Here is a 12,789-nt window from a genome sequence, read left to right on the forward strand (position 1 = left end):
AAATGTAATGATTCTGCCGCACCTCAAACAGGTGACACAGAAAATAAATACAAAAACAAACTCTCATCAAGATCCATCGCTCTCAGCAAAGAAACCAAACACCCCTGCATACTGAGGCGTGAGTGCTTTTTACACGTGCATATACAACAACATAGATATGTTTAATGCCATATTGTGGAACATTTCACCTTCAGGAACATTTACAGCGCAGTCCAACATGAAAAAACACGACTAAGATGTCCAAAAACTGTTCAGAGAGCTGTAATGGTATATGGCTATTTAAGAGCTGAAAAATAAAAAAGTACTACTGATGTAATTAAAAGTAGAAATAAACCGATATATCAGGCCGATATTTGCATGTTTACTGTAGTATCCATCAACCTTCAATCTCCAGCATTGGCCGATATTTAGTCTGAAGTGACCAAATGCTCCAAATAGTTATTTTAACACTCAAGTGCAAAAGGGCACAGCACAGAATGTGATTACACTGCCCCAATACAGCCGAGGAGAAAAACATTTTCCTTATTATACTTTCTGTATTATGCAGAGCAGAGCACAGTGTAGCTGCTAACTGAAATTGTAGTCATTTCAAACAATACATTTAAGGGAACATTTCAAAATTGGTCTCAAAAAATCAGCAGAGCTTACCAGATGTCTGGATTCTAAAATATCAGTACAGATATCGGCCATGACAGAACACAATGCAGGTTATAAAACAGTGGTCACCAACCTTTTTCAGACAAAGATCTACATGCTTGGTCTGAGAAAGGAGCAGGATCTACCAACATGAACGTAAATAACAACAAAAAAAGTGATCATGTTTATAGTTCCAGACAGCTTTATTTTTGCAATCTTGTAACTTAAGGAACACTCATTACAGAATAGGGACTAAAACACTCTCTGCAAGAAAAAATGTGCAACTGCAATACAAACAAAATGCAAACAAAATGCAGTGAAACAATCAAAATAGTGCAAATTTGACCACTAAACAGCATTAACAGTATATTGAAGTGTTAATGAGAGAAATTCTATTATTATCAAACTCAGGGTGATGGCTGAGTCTGAATTTCCTTGGATAGTGTTTTGAAGTTTGGTTTATAGTTGCAGACAGCAAAACTGAGACAATCTGTGAGGTGCCTATCAGTCAGACTGTTTCTGTGCTTGGATTTGATGATTTTCATTTCAGATAAGTTAAACAAAAGTAAGCACTCACTTTCAATGCACATCTAATATCACAAATTGTTGAATTAAGCTGGAGATCTACCAGGGACACAGCAAAGACCGAACTGTTGATCGCGATCTACAGGTTGGTGACCACTGTTATAGAATGACTGGAAAACTCAAATATTACGAGCTTAACTCAAAGTACCTTGACACAAAGCGTCTCCAAATATTGAGAATAATAATTTCTGTTCTTTATGGAAGTATATTGTAGATCACACGTTTCACCATTTACAATAGTCAATATTTACATCTCCAGTGTTTGTCCATCATTTTACAGATTGTGCAAAGTTATCCACAAACCCCAAGTCCCTTTACATTGGCGCACCGGGCTGTGAGCACCCTTGTGTCCTTACTGTCCGCTCGGTCCCACCCATAGGTGCTGGGTGGGTGCTAGATGAAGCACTCGTTGGGGTTTTCGTTGGTGGCGTTCTGGGAGTCGGCCTGGCTGCTTCTGAAGGGGAACTCGTGTCCGTCTTCTGACTGAGAGGACTTCACTTGTTGGGTTCGGTACGTTTCTTTACGGCTACAGACGAAACGCGCCATGACGACCAACGCCGCCACGGTAATGAAGATCACCACCGCGATAACTCCTGGGAACAAAAGAAAACTGTGTTACTGGCACTTTCTGGAGACTCAAACTTGACATTAAATTCATAGGTTCAGGCACAGGATTCTTTTTTGATTTGAAGGATTTAGTGACCTTTTTCCATTCAAATGTTTGTGTTGTTGCTATAAAGACCAGAGATTGTATACAGAAGTGATCTGAGGGAGTGTGCGGTCACCGAGGGCATTCAGTTGCAGCCATGAAGATACGCGAGGCTAGCAGTTAAAGCAGCTAATCTGCAACCAGGGACTGTATTTGGTCATCCAGGTGAGCAATCAAAGAGCCAATCAGGAGTGAGGTTATTATTGAACATCCAGAACGCTGCAGCTCGGGTCCTTACTCGAACTAGGAAGTATGAGCACATAAGTCCTGTGCTCAGGTCTGTGCACTGGCTCCTGTGCCTCAGAGAATAGACTTTAAAGCAGCTCTGCTTGTACAAGTGTCTCCATGGCCGAGCACCAAAGTCCATCTGTGACATGTTAGTGTCATATGAACCATCTCACACTCTGAGGAGCTCAGGGACCGGCCTCCTGCTGGTGCCCAGAGTCACGACTAAACAAGGGGAGTCAGAGTTTCAGGTTCATGCAGCTAAAACCTGGAACAGTCTGAACATGTGAGACAGACTCTTCTGTGACGCTGTTTAAATCCAGGCTCAAAACTTTTCTGTTTAACTGTGCATATAACTGAAAGGTTTTCATTCCGCACTCTTCTCTCCAATTTATGTCTCTCTTTTTAAATTTTAATCTTCATGATTATTTATGTTTTGATTTGTTTTTATTATGATTTTAATGTATTTCTTATTCTGTAAAGCACTTTGAATTACTTTGTGTACGAATTGTGCTATACAAATAAACTTGCCTTGCCTATTGAAAGTACAAGTACAGAGGGTAGTGAGAGCTGTTGAGTGCTAGCCAGGCTGGTGCCTTCTCTCAATTTCATTTCTCTCCAGTGACTAGTTCAGGAATCAGAATACACTAGATGATTCGCAAAACCCCGGAAGTGCGAGTTCAGGCACCAGCCAATCAGCGAAGAGCCATACATTCTGTGTTGGGAACGATTCCCGAGATCGAGGATTTAAAGCCGGAATAAAACAAATGTGTGGTGAATTTCATCAAGGGGAAAGACGTTATTGCCTGTTTTCCTACTAGATTTGGGAAAAACTTAATATATCAGTTAGCCCTGTTAGTGGAGCATTACATACATCATGACCAAATAGCAGTGATTGGTTAAATAAAAAAAATACCCGCCTACTGTCGATTGAACGAATTCTAACGCTGCAAGGTCAGACGGTTTCTATGAAGTGAAACTGGCTGATGAATCAGGCGAGCTAAGTGCATCTGACCTGCACTGAAGACGTTTACATCAACAGGTGTAGGAAAAAAGCCTAGAGCATCACGAGGACTCCACTCATGCAGCACATGGACAGCTCGACACCTCTCCCATCAGCCGAAGACTGCGCCACCTACAGGCCAGGACCACCAGACTCCAGAACAGTTTTTACCCTGATGCCGTTCAAGATCAATTCTGTCAGAAAGCCTGGACACTAATGCACCTTACAAAATAGCACTGACTTGGAAAGCACTTTAGAAAATGGGGGCGTGTGGGGGCTGTTTTTAAAGACTCTATTTGACATGTGATATTTTAAACTATTTATTCCTATTATTATTTATTCTGCTGTTGACCTGGACCTAAGTGCAGGGGTTCATTTCTGTGTATTTTTATACTGAAATGACAAAAAAATTCCCCACCACACTGCTGGATGGGCAGGAGGTTGGGACTTGGCAATGAGGAAAGAAGGTTCCTGATTAATCTTCACATCTTGATTTTTGAACAAAATTGCAAAATAAAACCCCAGGATGTAGAACAGGTTCTATCAGACATTTTAAGGTCAGAACGAGTAGCCTGACAGCAGCAGGTGCAGAGGGGGGTGACCATTTTTCAATAGAAGTGAGTTAAAACTAGCCTCATTCATCAGCCAGCTTCATGTTGTGAAACTTTTTTTTATTTAACCAATCGCCGTTATTTGGTCGTGACTAGGGATGGGCATGATTAGTCAATTAATCAATAATTGATCATTAAGAATTTCATTGATTACGTTCATTTTAATCGACAAACCGAATGTAGGTTGTTGTGTGTAGTGTAGGGTGACCAAACATCCATGTCCGGGGACAAACGTGGGTCCGTACATGTGTCTCTACATCAGAAGGAGCGAACAGACACAAACAGTGGGTCAGTCTGCAACGTGCTGAAGCACAAATGTGTATTTAACGATGACTTGTACAAGAAATTCCACGCTTTCCGTTGCGTTCGGGACAAGTGTGAGTCCATGTGCACAGTGTACAAAGCAGCACATATGTTTCAGTGTCCAGTGGGAAAAAGTTTTGCCAGGTGAGAGTCGCTCAATGTCGATGACGAGTCCCCACCTCCCTCCCCCCAACGCAAATCTGGTCACACTAACCTGTATTCCACTGAGTCATGTCTTTTAATCCGACAGAAGTTGAACCGCATCACTGCACAAGAGCTGTTTTTTTTTTTCTTCACTTAGTTTATGCAAATTAGCGATGCGGTTTTAAGTTTTGTTTCTGTGAGAGTTGCGCAAAGCTGCATTAAACACATTCTAATGTCAAACGGGCTGATGTGGCTCTAGAGTGGTTACGGTTTATATGTCGTACAGTGGAATTTATTTATTTTTCAGATAGTAATAATAATGATGATCATTTTAAAATAAAAACGTTAATGATTAATCGATAATCAATCATTAATTCTCCCAACAATCGATTAAGAAAATTTAAGCGAATGCCCATCCCTAGTCGTGACGTATGTAATGTGCCAAATCCCGTAGGAAGAAGGGCAATAACTCCTTCTCCTTGATAAAATTCACCAAACATTCTCTTTGTTCCGGCTTTAAATCCTCAATATCAGGAATCGTTGTAAACACAGAATGTCTGTCTTCGTCTACATCCATCTCGACGCTTTGTTTACTCTTGTGCTGTTCCACAAAAGGGACACAGACAGAAGCGACGATTTTAATGTCATGGCTTCACAGCTCTTTGCTGATTGGATGGTGTGTGGTCTACAACTTCAGCGGTTCTTGCAAATCGTCTAGTGTATTCTGATTCCTGGCCTAGTCTCTGGAGAGAAATGAAATTGAGCAGAGACAATATGTGGCACCAGCCTGGCTAAGTTGGAACCAGACTTGCATGAAACCATTGCGTGTCCACCCATGCTCACTTCCTATTTGGAACACTGTGGCTAGAGATTTCCGTTTATTTATACAAATCCTTTAAATCTGGAATGAATCCTGCTGCACAGAAGCCCTGAACAGAGCCTCTCAGTTACCTCCGATGAGAGCAGAGTCACTTCTGATGGTGTTGACTAAAGGCTGGCCAGGATCCACTGAGCTGGGCTGGTCTGAAACACACACACACAAATGGATCTTTTTACCACCAAAATAATACTTAGAGGGAGAAACTGTTCAAAGTCAGAGAACTGAATGCTCCTTGAATGTTTTTGCAGAAGATATTACTTGAGCTTAAAGTGGAATTAAACACTAAATTCATGTTTGTTTGTGTTTGTTGTTTGTTTTTTCGCTACTAAACTATGCTTATTGTGTTTTAATAGCATTATCTACTATTCCTAGTCATTCCATTTGCAGCTTTCTGTTAAAAAAATGCTGATATCTTAAGTGTGTGCTGCCTCCAGTGACCTCTGCGATTTCAAGTAGCTGGTGACATCACAAATGACTGCTCTGATAACAGCCAGGAGTTTCTGATACAAGCACCTGGCTGTAGGGGTGGAGTTTAAAGTGTGGATGCCTGTTAGAATAATCGCACTGTTCCTTATACCTCGAGACTCCACCCCTCCTCTTCAGTTCTGTTTGAAATGTGTTCGTGGGCGGAGTTAAGGTGTTTATCTCCACTTTAACTCTTTCCCCCATGAAGACTACATTTGACGACCCTCCCTTGTTTCCTAAATGACGTCTTTTGACACTTCCGCTTGTTTGTTTGTTTGTTTTTTATTTAGATCCCCATTAGCTACTGAAGAACAACAACTTTTCTTCCTGGGGTCAGTAACATTCTATAAATTCCTTTTTCTACAGGAAAACAGGATGTACATGCATCACATTTGTACTAACAATGAAAGGTAACAACAGATAACAAAATATACAAATGATCATAAACAATTGATGCACATAAATAAACATATACATACATACATACATTTGCACATATACATACATATATATATATCCCCATACATGCATACACCCATATATACACACACACACACATATATATATATATACACACACACATATATATAATAGCTCTACTTTTCAAATCAGAGACAACACAATTCCATTATTCAAACATTAAGCCCTCCAAAACTTAAGCTGTATCACTAAAGATGTTATTTGACGACCATTACAAATAGCTCGGTTTTTCACATGTAAACAGAGGCTGTGATAGGTGGGGGCCACTACAACGCACACATACTAATATATGTATGGGTTGTTCCAAGTAGGTATCCAAGGGGGAAAGAGTTAAACTGTTTAGTCAAAGAACCAGATCTCACTCCCTCCACTGCTGCGTAACACAAATTAATTGAAAAAAAGAAATAAATAAAGGTTAGACTGGTTTCATGTCCTGGTTTAGGTTCATTCCCAGTTTAGATGCTCTGCAGCTGAAGTCATCAACATTCCCTGGGGTGTGGAAGAGCTGGGACCAAGTCGTTGTTTCATGAGTCTCAAGTAAGTCTCAAGTCTTTGACCTTAAGCCCGAGTCCCAAGTCAAATAAAGGCAAGTCCAAGTCGAGTCTCCAGTCACTGGCCCATAAATCTAAATCAAGTCTAAGTCAAGTCCAAGTCATCTACTTTGAGCTTCAAGTCATTTCAAGTCTTTAAATTAGGGGTGTCAAATTATCATGTTAATTGCGATTAATTAATCACAGTCATATTTAGTGCATTATGTTTTTTAATCCTTTTAATCTTATTTTTAATCTCTAACTTTACTGTTTCTGTATGCGAGGTGCCTTATTATAAAATCTGTTTTTATGTGTTGTTAGGACACAGTCCTGCACTGTGCAGTCCTGCTCCGCTCGCTCCTGCAAAGAATTGTAATTTTCATTGTCGTTCTCGCCGCATCTGTGATAAACCTGCACACGTCTGATCACAGACACAGAACAGACTCACCTTCAGCATCATCATCCCTCTGTCACAGAGAGAACATCTATATTCCACTGAATCGTGACCTTTAGTAGAAGTTGAACCACATTAGCGCACAAGAGCATCTTTTTTTTCTTTTCTCCACTTAGTTTATGCAAATGAGCCATGTGGTTTTAAGTTTTGTTTCTGTGAGTCTTGCACACAGCTGCATTAAACACATTCTAATGTCAAACAGGGCTGATGTGGCTCTAGACTGGTGATGTTTATATGTTGTAAAGTTGAGTTTATTTATACAGATTAGTAACAGTAATAATGATGATACTAATATAAAAACATTAATGATAGTATGAAAATAATGTAATAATGAATTCAAATGAAAATACCTCAAGTTGAAGCTTTTCTCAGCAATTTTTAGGTGAGATTAAAAAGGAGATGAATTAGATTAATTAATTACAGATCATAATTAATTAATCTCTCAATTTTTCTTTAGTACTTGACAGCACTACTTTAAACCAAAATACCAAATATAGCTTTGTTTTTTACAATTTATATGATTTTTAAGCTTTAAAAGTCATGGTATTTATATGTGAGTATTTATATAAGAGTTGAAGAAATGCACATTTCCTTCTTAAATGTCTTGTTAAGATCTGAGTGTGAATTATTACGGTCAGAACAGAAGGAATTCAGATTTAAAAGTGCAACAGTTACACTTACAGTTATTTTGTCATGTACTCTGCACTGAAATGGAAATGGTCCCGTGTTGTTCCCTCTGTTTTACTGTGTTGTACTGTATTGTATTGTATTGTTTATTACTGTAGTACATTTGAGGATACCACATCACAGTACTTCAGTTACATCCAAAATAACAAATAGAGATGTGGGAGTGACATGGTCCAGTTTGTTCCTGTAAACTGCTCCTCATGCATCAATATTTTATAAAAACATTAGTTTTTTAGGAGAAGCATCAAGTCTTCTCAAGTCACAGGCCTCAAGTGCAAGTCCCAAGTCCTTAGGCTACGTTCAGACTGCAGGGCTTAACGCTCAATTCAGATTTTTTTGTGAAATCCGATGTTTTTGCGAGGTCGTTCACATTTCCAATTAAATGTGACTTGCATGTGATCCCCTGTGTGAACGTTAAACGGCCCAAAAGTGTCCCACATGTGCACTGGAGACACACCGACGTCAACCACAGTGAGCGTGCTCTGTGTTTACGGAAGTTGTCCGAACATGGACGCAGCATTGAGCACCTGGAGATTTTAAAGCTCCTCTCGTACTGGAGCCAGAAAATGAACAACTGACTTGTTTTAAGGAGGAGATTGAGAAGGAGAAGGACGAGGTTTTTGGCCGTGGTGTTTTGTGGGGCAAAGGCAGCGGCAGCGACGTCTGTTGAAAGGAACGTGTGGATGTGGAGACGGAGCCAAGAGTGGTGAGTGGTGATGTGCTTCACTTCAGTGACACGGAGTTCATTAACAATTTTCGCCTACTTCAGTGCAAAATAGTGATCTTTGTGGCTTGTTGATTACATGTGTAGGTCGAATAAATGCGCTTTGGCCCTTCTGATATGTATCAGTTTTAGGAGCACATATCCAAGTGTCCTGGGTCGCTTTTGAAAAAATCAGATCTGTGTCGTTCAGACTGTTATTAAAAGATCAGATACAGGTCACATAGAAGCCAAAAAATCGGATTTGGGTCACTTCAGGCTGCAGTCTGAACGCAGCCTATGGCTTTGTTAAATTTCAATCTGAGCTTTAATTTAACACAATCTGACCAAACAGAACGGACATTTGGAACTACAACAGGTGAGCTGATTTTTACTATTAAACGTCCCTCTCTAAAATTACAGTCACAAGCTAGTCAACAGTTTTTCTGTCACTCTCACCTTTTTGTTGAAAATTAAACGCCGAATCAGGACCATGAACCCTCGTACTGATCATGGACTCGTGAAAATGGGCCGTTTAAATCCATTTTGTATTTCTTCTTGGGTTTTCAGACTATCTTTAAACATTTTTGGCAGTGTTTGCTGATATGTGCATTGTCTCATCCTTGATAACTGCTGAACATTCTGCCACACACATACATGTAGAACACCCCCAGCGTGAAGTCAATGCAAAGTATGAATACAAGTGCAATTCTGAACAAACCCCCACATTCACCCAAACATTTTTATCACATTTTTTTTTTGTATTTTTCATTTTCTTGCAAACTGAAAACAGTGATCAGCCCCTCGCTCCAACAGTGAATAAACAGCCACATGAATGACACAAAACAGAGAGTAGTGAATACTGTGCAGTTGTTTAAAGGAGAACGTGTATGTGAGAAATGAACCGCTCCTGTGCCATCACTCAGACTGACAGCTGTGATCCTCCGGGGGGCGCTCTGCTGTCAGGCGCTAATGTCATGTGCCGCTCAGCCCTTGTTTAATGAGGCCTCCCATGTAATGAACAGAGCGACAGCAGGTTAACACATGTAGAGCTGTAAGACATGGTTTCACAGCGGGAGGGCTTTCAAATAACTACACCTGATTAGCCACAGTGATGCCTGAACAAAGATTTACAGCTCCCAAACACAAATGACACAAAATGGACTTTAACTCGAGGTTTAAATGGCCCATGTCACGCAAAATCAACTTTTCAGAGCTTTCTACCTTCTAAGAGTGAAGTGTGGGCCTTGTATATGTCGCCGAAGTGGTTTCTTAGATTGGTTCGGTGTTTTTTTTTTTAACAAATTGCAGCGTATTTCTGCCACCCTCCCACGTGACAACGAACTAAAGCTGCTACAACAATGACGCGTTTGACATAGCAGAAAGCGCTTTGCACCTGCCCCTCTCCACCGCCTCCACCCCGCATCAGATGACAATTCCCGCATGAACACCTAAACAAAAGCGACAGCATGAGCTAATACACACATCAAGAATCTCGACTTCCGGTCATTGCACAATTCACACTGGGAAGAATTTTCCGAAAAAGTGAGCATCAAACCTCCATGTTTGTTTTCCCAGTGGGATGTGTCTATTGTCAAAGTGGATCTTTTCAAGTCTTTTGAACCATATCACTTTTGTTTCTGGTTCTGATATTGTCATATTTTAGTTTTAGGATTCGGACATCGTTAATTGTGTGGTTGTTGGATCCTAACAGCAGAAAACAGCTCAAGAAATTTGTTTGTGAACTTCATAAATGCAAAAGTGAATCAGATGTGTGTGACTCAAACCTCTGTTCAAACTGTTTCCCTTCCCAACGGAATTGAAAAATAGTGAAAGGTGAAGGCGATGGGCAGAACTGATACACAGGAAGAACCAAAAAGGAAACATTTGACTGTCTAAATCATCCCGAGTTTGCAGCAAACAATTTGTATGTGGAGCGCCAACAAAGCAAAACCCCGATCCCTAACTCAACCTTGGTTACGAATTTAAAAAGTCAACGCCAAAGCGAAAGGCACCAGCTGTTCACCAAGAAACACCTTCCACTGCAAATTGACCAAGACGTGATGTTGCTGTAAAACCACAAGAACAAGAAAGTGTGAGCTCAGTCTGTTTGTCTTCTGCACCTCTCACTTAACAAACAGAATTGTTGTCGCTCCACATACAAATTGTTTGCTGCAAACTCAGGATGATTTCTTAGGCAGTCAAAGGTTTCTTTTTTGGTTCTTCCTGTGGATCAATCCTGCCCATCACCTTCACCTGTCACTATTTTTCAATTCCGTTGGGAAGAGAAACAGTTTGAACAGAGGTTTACAGTCACACACATCTGATTCACTTTTGCATTTATGGAGTTCGCAAACAAATTTCTCGAGCCATTTTCCGCTGTTAGGATCCAACAACCACACAATTAACAATGTCTGAATCCCAAAACTAAAGTATGACAATATCAGAACCAGAAACAAAAGTGATATGTTTCAAAAGATTTGAAAAGATCCACTTTGACAATAGACACATCCCACTGGGAAAACAAACATGGCGGTTTGATGCTCACTTTTTCGGAAAATTCTTCCCAGTATGAATTGTGCAATGACCGGAAGTCCGAGATTCTTGATGTGTGTATTAGCTCATGCTGTCGCTTTTGTTTAGGTGTTCATGTGGGAATTGTCATCTGATGCGGGGTGGAGGCGGTGGAGAGGGGCAGGTGCTATCGGCAATCGCAGGTCACAAATTATCAAACCTGCTTGAAATTCAGTCTCCTGAGGGTTTTGCACTGTTGAAGTCGTTCGTATAGTGTGAGAACATGAATCATGAGCTGTGAACTTTTAAACTCTGCGATTTGGTCGTACAGTTCGAGCTGGAGCTGAGTGAAACCATTCAAATTATCACACAGTTTATGTCCGGCATAACGTGAAATAATGCATATCACACTCAAAAGGCCGATGTCCAAAACTTTTATTTTTATTTTTAGATAACGTTTAGGCAAAAAAGTCGTTCTTCACATAATTTCTTTCTTGCTTTCGACCTTTGCTTTGTAATATGGGCCCTTTAAATGTGCTCTGTCTGATTTTTACTGTCTTAAAAATATGAGAAACAAAACTAGTTCCAAATGGTTTGCAGTGATCCAAAATTATTCCTCACTGACCTTATACATTTAGAGCATCCTAATTCTTCACGCTGATGAGTTTATAAGTGCTTTTCTCAACTTTCAGAGACCAGTGCAGAGTTTTAACTTAATGCTAAGGACAACTAGCATGCAAACTGCTTCTCTTCTGATTATTGAAACGTAAAACACTTTATAATTAGATGCAGATAGTACACAGTGGACTTATTTTGACCTCAAGAGCTGCTTATACTAAGTATCTGTGCTGGGGCAAGTCAAATGTAACTAAAAAAAGGATACATTACCAGATAAGGAGTGGGTGGTCTCTGCTGCGTAGGGATTGGCCGAGGAGGCGGAGGCGCAGTTCGAATGGACCAATGGGCCGCTGACGGTGACGGCAGGGTCAGAGGTCATCAGGGCAGCCTTCAGGGGGGTGATGGAGTTAAAGCGCACAGCAGAGAGACACCCACTGAAACCCCGAGAGGCAACAGCGGCCAAGTCAGGCTCCAAGTCCTCCACGTCTGAAAACAGAAACAACAACAGTGAGGAATTCTTTATGAAGATATTTTAAAAGGTGCATCGTGTAAATTTTCTGGTGGAAGGTTTGTCAAATGCTTTTCTCCATGGAGACGTTATTGCTTTGTCTTGAATGTTTCACAGTATGACATTAAACCTTTCTACCTTTATGGAGACCAAAACTGTGGAGAGGCGACCCCGCTAACCAGTGGTGGGACTGGTTGTTTTGCAAGTCTCAAGTCTTTGACCTCAAGTCCGAGTCAAGTCCCAAGTCAACAACAGGCAAGTCCAAGTCGAGTCTTGAGTCACTGACCCATAAGTCCAAGTCAAGTCCAAGTCACCTGCTTTGAGCTTCAACTCATTTCAAATCTTTAAAACACCATACCAAATATAGCTTAGATTTTTGATATTTATATAACTTTAAACTAAATTGTACTTAAAAATTCATGGTACATCTATATATGAGTATTTATATAAGAGTTTTTAATGTCTTAACAAGACTTTATGTCATGGTTCATGTTTTGTAGTCGTTGTTTTTGCTTATTTTGATATCTTTTTCCTGTAGTGTAGTGTGCCTTTAGTGTTTTATTTTGACATTTGTCGTGTCAGCTTGTAGTTTTGAGTTTTACTTCCTGTCTTGATTGTTTGCCCTGCCCTAATGTGTTTCACCTGTGTCTGTGTGTGTTTATACCCTGTGTTCTCCTCTGCCCTTTGTTTGTCTATTGTCACTGTCAGAGCTTCATCTTGTCTCGTATCATGGCTGT

At 40.3% G+C, this 12,789-nt stretch overlaps 1 pseudogene; it reads right to left on the minus strand.

The window, feature by feature from the left end:
• Positions 1-1,614: 1,614 nt before the first annotated feature.
• The window catches only part of LOC110160237 (contactin-associated protein-like 4), a 513,033-nt pseudogene continuing 501,858 nt past the window's right edge, over positions 1,615-12,789 (minus strand).

Source organism: Boleophthalmus pectinirostris, unplaced genomic scaffold (assembly GCF_026225935.1).
Source record: "Boleophthalmus pectinirostris isolate CB_2022bp ecotype Guang Dong unplaced genomic scaffold, ASM2622593v1 HiC_scaffold_7, whole genome shotgun sequence".
Lineage (NCBI taxonomy): Eukaryota > Metazoa > Chordata > Actinopteri > Gobiiformes > Gobiidae > Boleophthalmus > Boleophthalmus pectinirostris.